This window comes from Heptranchias perlo, chromosome 13 (genome assembly GCF_035084215.1).
Source record: "Heptranchias perlo isolate sHepPer1 chromosome 13, sHepPer1.hap1, whole genome shotgun sequence".
Classification (NCBI taxonomy): Eukaryota; Metazoa; Chordata; class Chondrichthyes; order Hexanchiformes; family Hexanchidae; genus Heptranchias; species Heptranchias perlo.
The window spans coordinates 69,604,888-69,618,856 of record NC_090337.1 but is presented as its reverse complement, the minus strand read 5'-3'; the positions used below and the strand labels follow the sequence as shown (position 1 = coordinate 69,618,856).

The 13,969-nt window shown below is 45.3% G+C and overlaps 1 protein-coding gene across 1 annotated transcript in view; it reads left to right on the top strand.

Moving 5' to 3' along the window:
• The window catches only part of LOC137331693 (ephrin type-B receptor 1), a 514,964-nt gene extending 501,814 nt beyond the window's left edge, over positions 1-13,150 (top strand). The window contains exon 17 of the mRNA XM_067995660.1: positions 12,771-13,150. The gene's annotated coding sequence lies outside the window, so the exon portion shown is untranslated. The remainder of the gene's footprint in view (positions 1-12,770) is intronic.
• The last annotated feature ends 819 nt before the right edge of the window (positions 13,151-13,969 follow it).

Below are 13,969 nucleotides of genomic sequence, written 5' to 3'. Positions count from 1 at the left end.
GAGGCTGGTGGAGTTTCAGAGATGAAAGAAAAGAGTCTCAGTACTGGACTAGATGTGGGGACAGAAGCTGAGCTCAGAGACGAGTACAACACCAGAATTCTGTACCTCAGGAATGAGGTACCATCAGGAGAGGAACTATTTCTTCTGAGCCAACAACATGTAAAAGAAAAAGAAAACATTTAAAACAGCTCTTACAATCGGTAAATTGCTGGCGGTAACCATGGAAACATTTCTTGCTACCATAACTGCCTCGTAGCATTCTGGGACACTGCAACATATGTCACACAACACAACAGAGGGGTCAAATTTTTTAACCGTGATTGTGGATCTTTCATAGAAGGAGCTGACTGAAGCTCGTTCAAGGCGGAAGTTTTCCTCCTGCTTTAGCTGAATTGAAATGATTAAATAACAATAACAACAACTTGTATTTATATAGCGCCTTTAACGTAGTAAAACATCGCAAGGTGTTTCACAGGAGCGTTATCAAACAAAATTTGATACCGAGCCATGTAAGTAGATATTACATAGAATGTGCAGCACAGAAACAGGCCATTCGGCCCAACCGGTCCAAGCCAGTGTTTATGCTGCACACGAGCCTCCTTCCTCCATTCTTCATCCAACCCATCAACATATCCTTCTATTTCTTTCTCCCTCATATGTTTATCTAGCTTCCCCTTAAATGCATTTATGCTAGTCGCCTCAACTGCTCTATGTAGCAAGTTCCACATTCTCACCACTATCTGGGTAAAGAACTCTTTCCTGAATTCCTATTGGATTTATTAGTGACTGTCTTATATTTATGGCCCCTAGTTCTGGTCTCCCCTGCAAGGGGAAACATCGTCTCTACGTCTACCCTATCAAACCCCTTCATAATCTTAAAGACATCTATTAGGTCACCCCTCAGTTTTCTCTTTTCTAGATAAAAGAGCCCCAGTCTGTTCAATCTTTCCTGATAGGTATAACCTCTCAGTTCTGGTATCATCCTAGTAAATTGTTTTTGCACCTTGTCCAGTTCCTTTATATCCTTTTTATTATATGGAGACCAAAACTGTTCATTCCAAGTGTGGTCTAACCAAGGTTCTATACAAGTTTAACATAACTTCCCTGCTTTTCAATTTTATCCCTCTAGAAATGAACCCCAGTGCTTTGTTTGCTTTTTCTATGGCCTTACTAACCTGAGTCGCTACTTTAAATGATTTGTGTGTCTGTACCCCGAGATCCCACTGCTTCTCTTCCCCATTTAGACTCTTGTTTTCCAAGCAGTATGTGGCCTCCTTATTCTTCCTAGCAAAATGCAACACCTCACACTTATCTATATTGAAATTCATTTGCCAATTACACCCCCATTCTGCAAGTTTATTAATGTCTTCCTGTATTTTGTCGTAATCCTCCTCAGCATTAACTATACCCCCCAATTTGGTGTTGTCCGCAAATTTTGAAATTGTACTTCCGATTCCCGAGTCTAAATCATTGATGTAAATGGTGAACAACAGTGGTCCCAGCACCGATCCTTGTGGAACACCACTTCCCACCTTTTGCCAGTCTGAGTAACTACCCTTAACCCCTACTCTCTGTTTTCTGTTTTGTAGCCAGCTTGCTGTTCATTCTGCGACTTGTCCCCTGACTCCACACGCTCTGACCTTAGTCATGACTCTACTATGCGGTACCTTAAGGAAGGTCTTTTGAAAATCCAAATGTATTACATCTACTGCATTACCCTTATCTTCTCTTTCTGTTACTTCTTCAAAGAATTCAGTAAGGTTGGTCAAGCATGACCTTCCCTTTTGAAATCCGTGCTGACTACTCTTTATTATATTTTCAGTTTCCAGATGTTTTTCTATTACATCTTGGAGTAAAGATTCCATTATCTTTCCTACCACCAATGTTAAGCTAACTGGTCTGTAGTTCCCTGGACTGGTTTGATCTCCCTTTTTAAATATAGGAATCACATTAACTGTCCGCCAGTCCTCTGGCACTATTCCCTTTTCTAATGAATTTTATATCTCTGTAATAACGCCTCTGCTATCTCTTCCCTAACTTCTTTTACTATTCACAGATGCAATCAATCCAGACCAGGGGTTTTGTCCTCTTTAAGCTTGATTAATTTATTAATTATCTCCCCCCTTTCTATTTAAATGTTTTAATGCCTTTTTTGATCTCTTCTTCTAATGTCATGCCCGTTATGTTAGTCTCCCTGGTAAATACTGAGGCAAAGTCATTATTTAATGTTTCAGCCATTTCTCTGTCATTACCTATGAGCTTATCGTGTATATCCCTTCGTGACCCTATCCCTATTCAGATTTTTATTTTGTTATTTATGTGTCAGTACTATTTCTTTACTATTTCTTTTTATATTCCTTGATAATTTAATCTTGTAGTTTCTCTTTGTTTTCCTAATTGTTTTTTGAATTATTTCCTAACCTTTCCATATTCCCTTTTATCATCCTCTCCTTTATTGTCTACTTACTTAATGTATGCCTTTTTCTTTAGTTTCATTTTTCCCTTATTTCTTTATTCATCCATGGTGTAACATTATTGGCTATTTTGTTAGTGGGATATATTTCTCCTGGACTCTATTGATCACCATTTTAAATATTTCCCACTGCTGTTCTATTTCTTTGTTTGTCAGTAAATTTTTCCAGTTTATTTTTCCTAGTTCCATTCTCATCCCCTTAATATCAGTTTTTTAAAACAATTTATTACTTTGGTCTTTGTCTTACTTATGTACTTCTCAATCTTTATCTTATTGTGATTCTATGATTCTATGTTGTGATCGCTATTGCCTAGATTTTCCCCTATGCTTACTTCTCTTATCTGTTCTGGTTCATTTCCCATTGCTAGATCCAGCAGTGTTTCCTCTCTTGTTGGGCTTTTTACATACTGGGTAAGAAAGGAGTCCTGCACACATTGTAAAAACTCCATTCCCTGTACCCCTTTACCGACCTCTTCTTGCCAGTTTTTTTGGTGGAAGTTAAAATCTCCCATGATTATTATTCTATGTCCTTTATTCATTTCACATATTTGCTTACATATTTCTTCCTCCACCTCCTTTCCACTATTAGGTGGTCTGTAGTATACCAATATTAGCTTGATCGATCCCTTCTTATCTTATATTTCAATCCATTTCGATTCTGTTTCTATCCTTCTGTTAGTGATGTCCCTTTTTCTACTGCCATAATGTTATCTCTAATTAGTACAGCTACTCCATCTCCTTCTTCCTTCCCTATCCTTTTTGATTATGTTATAACCTGCAATATTTAGTTGCCGGTCCTGTCCTTTATGTAGCCATGTTTCAGTTATTCCTACCACATCTGGTTCCTCACTATGGATTATTGCCTCCAATTAATTCCCCCATTTTATTTTGGACGCTGTGTACATTGCTGTACAGGCAGTTTAATTTGCCTTTAATAGTTATTGCCCTTACATTATTTTTAACAGTCCTTTTATACTTCTGTTTTATAACTGTATTTTCTCCTTGACCGTTTATGTTATCTTTATTTCTTACCCTGGTCTGACCTTTACACTCATCTCCTGTTTCTTTTATCTTTAGGCTTTTGTTACTGCTACCAGATCCCTCCCTCCCATTTTACTAGTATAAGGACAGGTGACCAAAAGCTTGGTCAGGGGTAGGTTTTAAGGAACGTCTTAAAGGAGAGAACAGTAGAGAGGCGGAGAGGTTTAGGGAGGGAATTCCAGAGCTCAGGACCTAGGCAGCTGAAGGCACGGCCGCCAATGGTGGAGCGATTAAAATCAGGGGTGCGCAAGAGTTGGAGGAATGGAGGGATCTTGAAGTTTTTTAGGACTGGAGGGGGTTACAGAGATAGGGAGGGGCGAGGCCATGGAGGGATTTGAAAACAAGGATGAGAATTTTCACACCGCGCAAGCAGGAGAAATCTTCATCCATTGTTTCATGTCACTCCTTAAGACAAACCCAATCGATACTTTATCACTTGAAAATTACACAGTGCCCTTCCCTCATGGTTGAATTGATAGTTTCATATTCCGGCTCCTTGCTGTTCAAACGTGAATGCCTCCCAAAGGTGAATGGGTGTCAGTAGAATCAGGAATAAAAATGGTAAAGGATGAACACCCAGTGAAGATTGATGAGGCTCTGAACGATGGAGACAGTGGATATAACCCGATTCGTCAGCCTATCTTCCCTTTCCCAGATGCTGACTGTCCTGCTGTGCGTCTCTCACACTCTCTGGGTCGTGCCCAAATTGGGCTGTAATATCCCGGTGCTGTGTGCGCTGCAAGCGCCTAATGAGACCAGCGACAGGACCACGGCAAATTGGTCCACCAGCCTCATTTTCATATTACCAGCGGCAGTCATGGCTTCATGGGCAGCTCACTGGTTAAGAGGAGGTGGGGGAGGCAGAGTGAAATTGGCCGGCTGGGACACTGGCCGAGGGCCTAAGGTTAGCCCGGAAGGTGGGGGTGGTAACCGGGAGGGGGCTGGTAGCGAGCGATGACGGCAGCAACCTACAGTTTTAATGTGGAGCCGGGAAGAGCAACTTCTGCTCCTCCTGGCTCCACTTTCAGGCAAGTGAAATACATTAAACTTACCTTTAGGGCGGCAGCCTCTGGCGGTCCCTTTAAGAACCGCTGCTGTGCGCCTGAGAAAATGGAGCCCACTATTCACGGCGCACACTGCGCTCGGTCGCAAACCAATTTCACAAAGGGGCCTGAAACGGGCATCAGGCCCACGATTTGGACAGGCAGTGGGGCTAAAGCCTGTTTCAGGATGACTACAGGGTGCCCTAACCAATATGGCGGACTTCCGGTGCAGACTGAACATGTGCCGCATGCCATTTTGGGGCCAGTAGCGCTCGTTTTTTGCACAGAAAATGGTGGCTGCACAATGGAACTTCTAGGCATCTGTTTTTATTCCTCTTTTCCATCAATCATAGCCTTTTCTCTTCATCGCCTTACAAACCGTACCAGATTAGGTCCTTCACAGTATCAGGTTTGTTTCCAGACACATTGATCTTCTTTGATTTGCTGGTCAGAGTAATTGGACATGGTCTGTGTCCAGGGTGGAACTGATTTACACGACACAACTTGCCTTTTGACTTGGTGAACCTGCATATGGACACACTTAATGTCATATCCAGATTTATCGCTGACCTCAATTAACCCATCAACATATGAAAGTCTGCTCAGATGTTTTCCTGCAGTCATCGGTTTTACATTTGCTCACATGGGAGCACCTGCACTGCCATTGTCACCAAAGAGACGAGATGATGCAGCACAGGCTCTGTGGGATAGAAGGCACCAAGGGAGCTTTAGAAAATGAGCAATGCGCCACCTAGGGAGTCTCACCGGACCAAACAGTTTGTGACATATTTTCATTCAGGGATATATCAGACAACAGGGGGCTCCAGGCAACGCTGGGCTCCAGGCAACGCTGGGCTCCAGGCAACGCTGGGCTCCAGGCAACGCTGGGCCCCTGGCAACGCTGGGCACCTGGCAACGCTGGGCTCCAGGTAACACTGGGCTCCAGGCAACGCTGGGCTCCAGGCAACACTGGGCTCCTGGCAACGCTGGGCTCCAGGCAACGCTGGGCTCCTGGCAACGCTGGGCTCCTGGCAATGCTGGGCTCCTGGCAACGCTGGGCACCTGGCAACGCTGGGCTCCAGGCAACGCTGGGCACCTGGCAATGCTGGGCTCCAGGCAACACTGGGCTCCTGGCAACGCTGGGCACCTGGCAACGCCGGGCTCCAGGCAACGCCGGGCTCCAGGCAACGCCGGGCTCCAGGCAACACTGGGCTCCTGGCAACGCTGGGCACCTGGCAACGCTGGGCTCCAGGCAACGCTGGGCTCCAGGTAACACTGGGCTCCTGGCAACGCTGGGCACCTGGCAACGCTGGGCACCTGGCAACGCTGGGCTCCAGGCAACGCTGGGCTCCTGGCAACGCTGGGCACCTGGCAACGCTGGGCACCTGGCAACGCGGGGCTCCTGGCAACGCTGGGTTCAAGTGTAATGCATCGGTTGTTTGTAAATGGAACAAAACCAAAAGGTAATCAAACATCTTTTCAAGATGACAAGACCCCTTTAACCAATTTTCCCTTATTTGAACAAACCATTGCCTTACAGCTTCAGAAGTGTATGTGGCCGGACCAGGGCGGGTCCAGGTTTAATCCACAGCCTGTGCTCAGTGAGCCAGTCTCAGTACTTCTTTGGCTCCCAGTGAAGGTAAAGGAAATCAGCCAGGCTCCCTGCCCACATTTGGACTTCTGTATGATGCTCGACTGTGATGCCTCCATGGTCAAATAGCCTTCCGACGTAACTTTTTTTTATTCGTTCACGGGACGTGGGCGTTGCAGGCGAGGCCAGCATTTATTGCCCATCCCTAATTGCCCTTGAGAAGGTGGTGGTGAGCCGCCTTCTTGAACCGCTGCAGTCTGTGTGGTGAAGGTTCTCCCACAGTGCTGTTAGGAAGGGAGTTCCAGAATTTTGACCCAGCGACGATGAAGGAACGGCGATATATTTCCAAGTTGGGATGGTGTGTGACTTGGAGGGGAACATGCAGGTGGTGTTGTTCCCATGCGCCTGCTGCTCTTGTCCTTCTAGGTGTAGAGGTTGCGGGTTTGGCAGGTGCTGTCGAAGAAGCCAAGGGGAGTTGCTGCAGTGCATCCTGTGGATGGTACACACTGCAGCCACAGTGCGCCAGTGGTGAAGGGAGTGAATGTTTAGGGTGGTGGATGGGGTGCCAATCAAGTGGGCTGCTTTGTCCTGGATGGTGTTGAGCTTCTTCAGTGTTGTTGGAGCTGCACTCATCCAGGCAAGTGGAGATTATTCCATCACACTCCTGACTTGTGCCCTGTAGATGGTGGAAAGGCTTTGGAGAGTCAGGAGGTGAGTCACTCGCCGCAGAATACCCAGCCTCTGACCTGCTCTTATCGCTACAGTATTTATGTGGCTGGTCCAGTTAAGTTTCTGGTCAATGGTGACCCCCAGGATGTTGATGGTGGGGGATTCGGTGATGGTAATGCCGTTGAATGTCAAGGGGAGGTGGTTAGACTCTCTCTTGTTGGAGATGGTCATTGCCTGGTTACTAGTCTGGCGCAAATGTTACTTGCCACTTATGAGCCCAAGCCTGGATGTTGTCCAGGTCTTGCTGCATGCGGGCTCGGACTGCTTCATTATTTGAGGGGTTGCGAATGGAACTGAACACTGTGCAATCATCAGCGAACATCCCCATTTCTGACCTTATGATGGAGGGAAGGTCATTGATGAAGCAGCTGAAGATGGTTGGGCCTAGGACACTGCCCTGAGGAACTCTGTGAGTGCGTGCATGAGTAATGGCCACTTTGGGTCAAGTACTGGAGGATTGTGTACTGTGACCTGTGTGAATAAGTTCCAGCACGAGTCAACACCTTCAGGAGAGATGGGGCGTGGACTAAAGTCGGCGGGGGTGGGGTGGGGGGTGGTAGAGAGCAGAGTGAAGGCTTCAACAAGTGAGGAGAATGAAGGGTCTTGGGTTTCCAATTAACCACATTTTAATGGCAAGTGTAATTAACATGAGAAATGAGAGTTTGGTTGGATTGGTTACAATAATTGCCTCTTGTAAATTTCAGTCACTGGGTACTGGTTTTATTACATCAGAGAGCCAATGAGACGGGAGATCAGTGAGCAGGAGAAAACAGGAGAAGAAGGAGCCAGGGTCTCCTCTGGACTTGATGCAGGGGTGGATTCCATGCCAATGTCGGGATTTCTTTGTTCCTTGGCCCTCACTTTGTCCTTGTACCTCGAGGACTGTGACCAGATGGAAGCAATTCTCTCGCTTTAAACGTAGCAGCAGGCAGAAGTGCCCATTTATATATCGGACGGCTGGCATTCACGCTGGCGATTGTCACTATTCAGTTGGTGAAGCAGGACTGCCAGCGTTGGTGTTTCATCTGCAAGTTAATACGTCAAAACTCTGCCACTTCCAACAGAGGCCTTTCATTATTAATTAACTACACTTTTTAATTTAATCTTTTGCAGTCCTGTTTATGTTTGGATTCAGCTTCAGTCACTTCTCTTATGCTTATTATTCCATCTGTTTGCTTTTCTCTTTATTTTTATATATTTTTCAAAATATTGGGACGGTGATGAAAGAAAGACTTGCATTTATATAGCGCCTTTCACGGCCTCAAGAAAACCCAATGTGCTTTACAGCCAATGAAGCACTTTTTTGAAGTACATTCACTGTTGTGATGTAGGAAACGTGGCAGCCAATTTGCGTACAGCAAGATCCCACAGTAACTATGTAATAATGACCAGATAATCTGTTTTCGATGTTGGTTGAGAGATAAATATTGGCCAGGACTCCAGGGCGAATTCCCCTGCTCTTCTTCTAACTGGTGCCATGGGATCTTTTAGGTCCACCCAAGAGGGCTGACGGGACCTTTGTTTAATGTCTCATCCAAAAGACGGCAGCTCCGACAGTGCAGCACTCACTCAGTACTACACTGGAGTGTCAGCCCGGATTATGTACTCAAGTCACTGGCAAAACCAGACGATCACACTCAATTTAGTAAAGTTCGGCTTGTGTTCATCCGAATTGACTTGGGCCAGATTTGAGACACTTGTCCTGAGTTAAAGGGCGTCTGGCAAATTTTTTTTTTGCTGACACGATGATTTAAACAATATTGAAGAGGAATCTTGGAAGGTGGCAGACAAAGTCGATAAGGCTGTAAAAAATGTATATGGGATCCTGGGCTTTATAAATAGAGGTGTAGAGTACAAAAGCAAGGAAGCTATGCCAAAACTTTATAAAACACTGGTTAGGCCCAGACACTGGAATATTATGTCCAATTCTGGGCACCACACTTTAGGAAGGATGTCAAGGCATTGGAGAGGATGAAGAGGAGATTTACTAGAATGGTACCAGAGATAAGGGACCTCAGTTATGTGGAGAGGTTAGAGAGGTTATGTGACAGGAAACAGAGAGTAGTGGTGAACGGTTGTTTTTCGGACTGGAGGGAGGTGTACAGTGGTGTTCCCCAGGGTTGGTGCTGGGACCACTGCTTTTTTTGATTCATATTAATGACTTGGACTTGGGTGTACAGGGCACAATTTCAAAATTTGCAGATGGCACAAAACTTGGAAGGGTAGTAAACAGTGAGGAGGATAGTGATAGACTTCAAGAGGACATAGTAGGGAGGTGGAAGTGTTGTGATACATTTTGGTAGGAAGAATGAAAAGAGGCAATATAAACTAAAGGGTACAATTCTAAAAGGGCTGCAGGAAAAGAGCGACCTGGGGGTATATGTGCACAAATCTTTGAAAGTGGCAGAACAGGTTGAGAAAGCTGTTAAAAAAGCATATGGGATCCTGGGCTTCATAAATAGAGGCATAGAGTACAAAAGTAAGGAAGTTATGTTGAACCTTTATAAAACACTGGTTCGGCCACAACTGGAGTATTGTGTCCAATTCTAGGCACTGCACTTTAGGAAGGATGTGAAGGTTTTAGAGGGGGTGCAGAAAAGATTTATTAGAATGGGGAGAAGGGACTTCAGTTACGTGGATAGACTGGAGAAGCTGGAACAGAGAGGGTTGAGAGGAGATTTGATAGAGGTTTTCAAAATCATGAAGGGTTTAGATAAAGTAAATAAAGAGAAACTGTTCCCATTGGTGGAAGGGTCGAGAACCAGAGGACACATTGGCAAAAGAACCAAAGGCAACATGAGGAAAAAGTATTTTACTCAGCGATTAGTTATGATCTAGAATGCGTTGCCAGAAAGGATGGTGGAAGCAGGTTCAATCGTGGCTTTCAAAAAGGAATTGGATAAATACTTGAAGGGAAAAAATTTGCAGAGCTATGGGGAAAGAGTGAGGGAACGGGACTAAATGGATTGCTCTTACAAAGAGCCAGCACGGGCTCGATGGGCCGAATGGCCTCCTTCTGTGCTGTAACCATTCTATGATGCTATGATTCTAAGCTGGGATTGTTTTCCTTGGAGCAGAGAAGGTTAAGGGGAGATTTAATAGAGGCGTTCAAAATTCTGAGGGGTTTTAATAGAGTAGATGGGAAGAAACTGTTTCCAGTGGCAGGAGGGTCGAGAACTAGAGGACCAGAGGTACAATAACTTCAGATTATCAGGAGTGGACTGTAATTATCAGGTGATAACATTTATAAGGTGAGTCTATTATAAAAGACGTGATATCAGAACACTTGGAAGGCATTAACGGGATTGGACAAGGTCAGCATGGGTTTATGAAGGGGAAATCATGCTTAACAAATCTGCTCGAGTTTTTTGAGGATGTAACTAGTAGAATAGATAGGGAATGTGATGTATTTGGATTTTCAGAGGGCTTTTGATAAGGTCCCACACACGAGGTTAGTGTGCAAAATTAAAGCACATGGGATTGGGGGGAATATACTGGCATGGATTGAGAATTGGTTAACAGACAGGAAACAGAGAGTAGGAATAAACGGGTCTTTTTCCGGGTGGCAGGCAGTGACTAGTGGGGTACCGCAGGGATCAGTGCTTGGGCCTCAGCTATTCACTATATATCAATGATTTGGATGAGGGAACTAAATGTAATATTTTCAAGTTTGCAGATGACACAAAGCTGGGGTGGAATGTGAGCTGTGAGGAGGATGCAAAGAGGCTCCAATGTGATTTAGACAAGTTGGGTGAGTGGGCAAGAACATGGCAGATGCAGTATAACGTGGATAAATGTGAGGTTATCCACTTTGGTTGTAAAAACAGAAAGGCAGATTATTATCTGAATGGTGATAGATTGAGAAAAGGGGAGGTGCAACGAGACCTGGGTGTCCTTGGATTCGAGCATTCAGGTGCAGCAAGCAGTTAGGAAGGCGAATGGTATGTTGGCCTTCATTGCAAGAGGATGTGAGTACAGGAGCAGGGATGTCTTACTGCAGTTATACAGGGCCTTGGTGAGACCACATCTGGAGTACTGTGTGCGGTTATGGTCTCCTTATCTGAGGAAGGATATCCTTGCCATGGAGGGAGTGCAACAAAGGTTTACCAGACTGATTCCTGGGATGGCAGGAATGACATATGAGGAGAGATTGGGTCGACCAGGCCTATATTCACTAGAGTTTGAAAGAATGAGAGGTGATCTCATTGAAACATATAAAATTCTAACAGGACTAGACAGACTAGATGCAGGGAGGATGTTCCCGATGGCTGGGGAGTCCAGAACCAGGGGTCACAGTCTCAGGATACGGGGTATGCCATTTAGAATCGAGATGAGGAGAAATTTCTTCACTCAGAGGGTGGTGAACCTGTGAAATTCTCTACCACAGAAGGCAGTGGAGGCCAAGTCATTAGATGTATTCAAGAAGGAGATAGAAATATTTCTTAATGCTAAAGGGATCAAGGGATATGGGGAAAAAGCGGGAACAGGGTACTGAGTTAGACGATCAGCCATGATCATTTTGAATGGTGGAGCAGGCCCGAAGGGCCGAATGGCCTACTCTTGCTCCTATTTTCTATGTTTCTATGTTTTCACACCATCACCATGTAAAATACGACTCTACAAAAAGCAAAGAGCAGTCTCTCTTGAATGAAGATTACTTAAGGCAGTAAACTTCTGAGCTGTATCTATAATATTTGTGTGTTTCTGTGAGAGAGAGAGGACCATCGTATCTCAGGTCTTTATATTGAAATCCCTTAAATGTAATCACTTCAGGTAGTTAGGTTTTTTTTTATATACACAGTGTACAATTTATGGATAGGTTTGTACAGTTTTGGTGCAAGCTCCTGCTGCCAGTGCGAAGTCCTGCTGCCAGTGTGCCGGCTCCTGCTGCCAGTGTGCCGCTCCTGCTGCCAGTGTGCCGGCTCCTGCTGCCAGTGTGCCGCTCCTGCTGCCAGTGTGCCGGCTCCTGCTGCCAGTGTGCCGGCTCCTGCTGCCAGTGCCAAGTCCTGCTGCCAGTGTGCCGGCTCCTGCTGCCAGTGTGCCGGCTCCTGCTGCCAGTGTGCCGCTCCTGCTGCCAGTGTGCCGGCTCCTGCTGCCAGTGTGCCGGCTCCTGCTGCCAGTGTGCCGGCTCCTGCTGCCAGTGTGCCGGCTCCTGCTGCCAGTGTGCCGCACATTGTTTTGTTGACGGGTTTATAAAACACTGGTTCGGCCACAACTGGAGTATTGTGTCCAGTTCTGGGCACCGCACTTCAGGAAAGATGTGAAGGCCTTTGAGAGGGTGCAGAAGAGATTTACTAGAATGATTCCAGGGATGAGGGACTTTAATTACGTGGATAGACTGGAGAAGCTGGGGTTGTTCTCCTTGGAACAGAGACGGTTGCGAGGAGATTTGATAGAGGGGTTCAAAATCATGAAGGGTCCAGACAGAGTAGATAGAGAGAAACTGTTCCCATTGGCGGAAGGGTCAAGGACCAGAGGACATTGATTTAAGGTGATTAGCAAAAGAACCAAAGGTGACATGAGGAAAAACTTTTTTACGCAGCAAGTGGTTATGATCTGGAATGTGCTGCCTGAGGGGGTGGTGGAGGCAGATTCAATCATGGCCTTCAAAAGGGAATGGGATGAGTACTTGAAAGGGAAAAATTTGCAGGGCTACAGGGAAAGGGCGGGGGAGTGGGGGTGGAATTAGCTGGATTGCCCTTGCATAGAGCCGGCACGGACTCGATGGGCCAAGTGGCCTCCTTCTGTGCTGTAACCTTTCTATGATTCTATATTAGTAACTGTGATATCATTATTACTAGTTTATTGATAAATAATTTTCAGTTGATCACCAAGAACTGAGCCGTCGAGTTCCTACTCGGTATTACAGTCCTTTTGTCTTCTTCTCCTGCAGGGTAAAGGCATCGCAGGCAGTGGAAGGATCTGGACAAAGTTCAGACAGGATCACGCACCCTCGAAGTGAACAGAAATTCAGAGACCTGAGGCTGTACCTCAACAGCCCACCACACTTTCTCGTGCCCTCATGATTTTTGCGCACTTATTGTCCCACCTCTTGGACGTATGAATCACACTGGCATGTTGCGAGCAGCACCCTGTAAATATGGAATGAAATTCTGTAAAAATAATTTTTTTTTTGCTTTCCCTGTACATTCCCAGTTTGTTATTTGTGTGGAGTATGTTTAAGTTTGTAACGGTTAAATTTCGGAAAATATTGTACTAAAATGCACTCAATAAAGATGAATCGAACTGATTAAAGACAGAAAAGGAAAAACAGATCAGATCCTTATTTTTTTATTGAAGTCTGTTTTGACTGGAATGACAAATCTCAGAAGAAGAATTGGGCCAAAGAACCAGAGGGGAGAGGAGCAGAATTTTTTTTTACGCAGCGAGTTGTAATGATGTGGAATGCACTGCCTGAAACGGTGGTGGAAGCAGATTCAATAGCAACTTTCAAAAGAGAATTAGATTTATACTTAAAAAGGAAAAATTTGCAGGGCTATGGGGAAAGAGCAGGGGAGTGTGACTAATTGGATAGCTCTTTCAAATAGCCGGCACAGGCAGGATGGGCCGAACGGCCTCTTTCTGTGCTGTATGATTCTATGAAGTGAATTTCCGTGAGATTACTGAGTCAACTCTAACCCTGCTCTTTATCATATTATAAATGATATATTTGGAGGTGTTACTTTGCCTGGTTTGGTATTTTTTTGGTGTAAAATTGGTGGGTTTTATCTGGATGGCGGAGAGACCGGTGGATCTGTAGTGCGCAATGTCACGGCATCGTGGGGCGCGTGTTCCTTGTGGGATCCCTCGTGCCCGACCTCAGCTGTGTTCAAACTCTTTCTTGTGAAACATGCGATTAATCAGGTGCACGTATTAGCTGCAGCAAAGGTGCCGCTTACCACAGCGAAAGTTCAGGCCGACCCTCATGTGGCCATCTCCAAATTGGACCTGCTGAAACGAGTACTTCTAGGTTCTTCCTAATCGATCGGCAGCAATGGAAAGGAAGCAGAGACTTTGTCCAAAACAACCAGTTTTGGTGTCCATACTTAAGAAAAGACATACTTGCTCTCGAGGCAGTACAAAGAAGGTTCA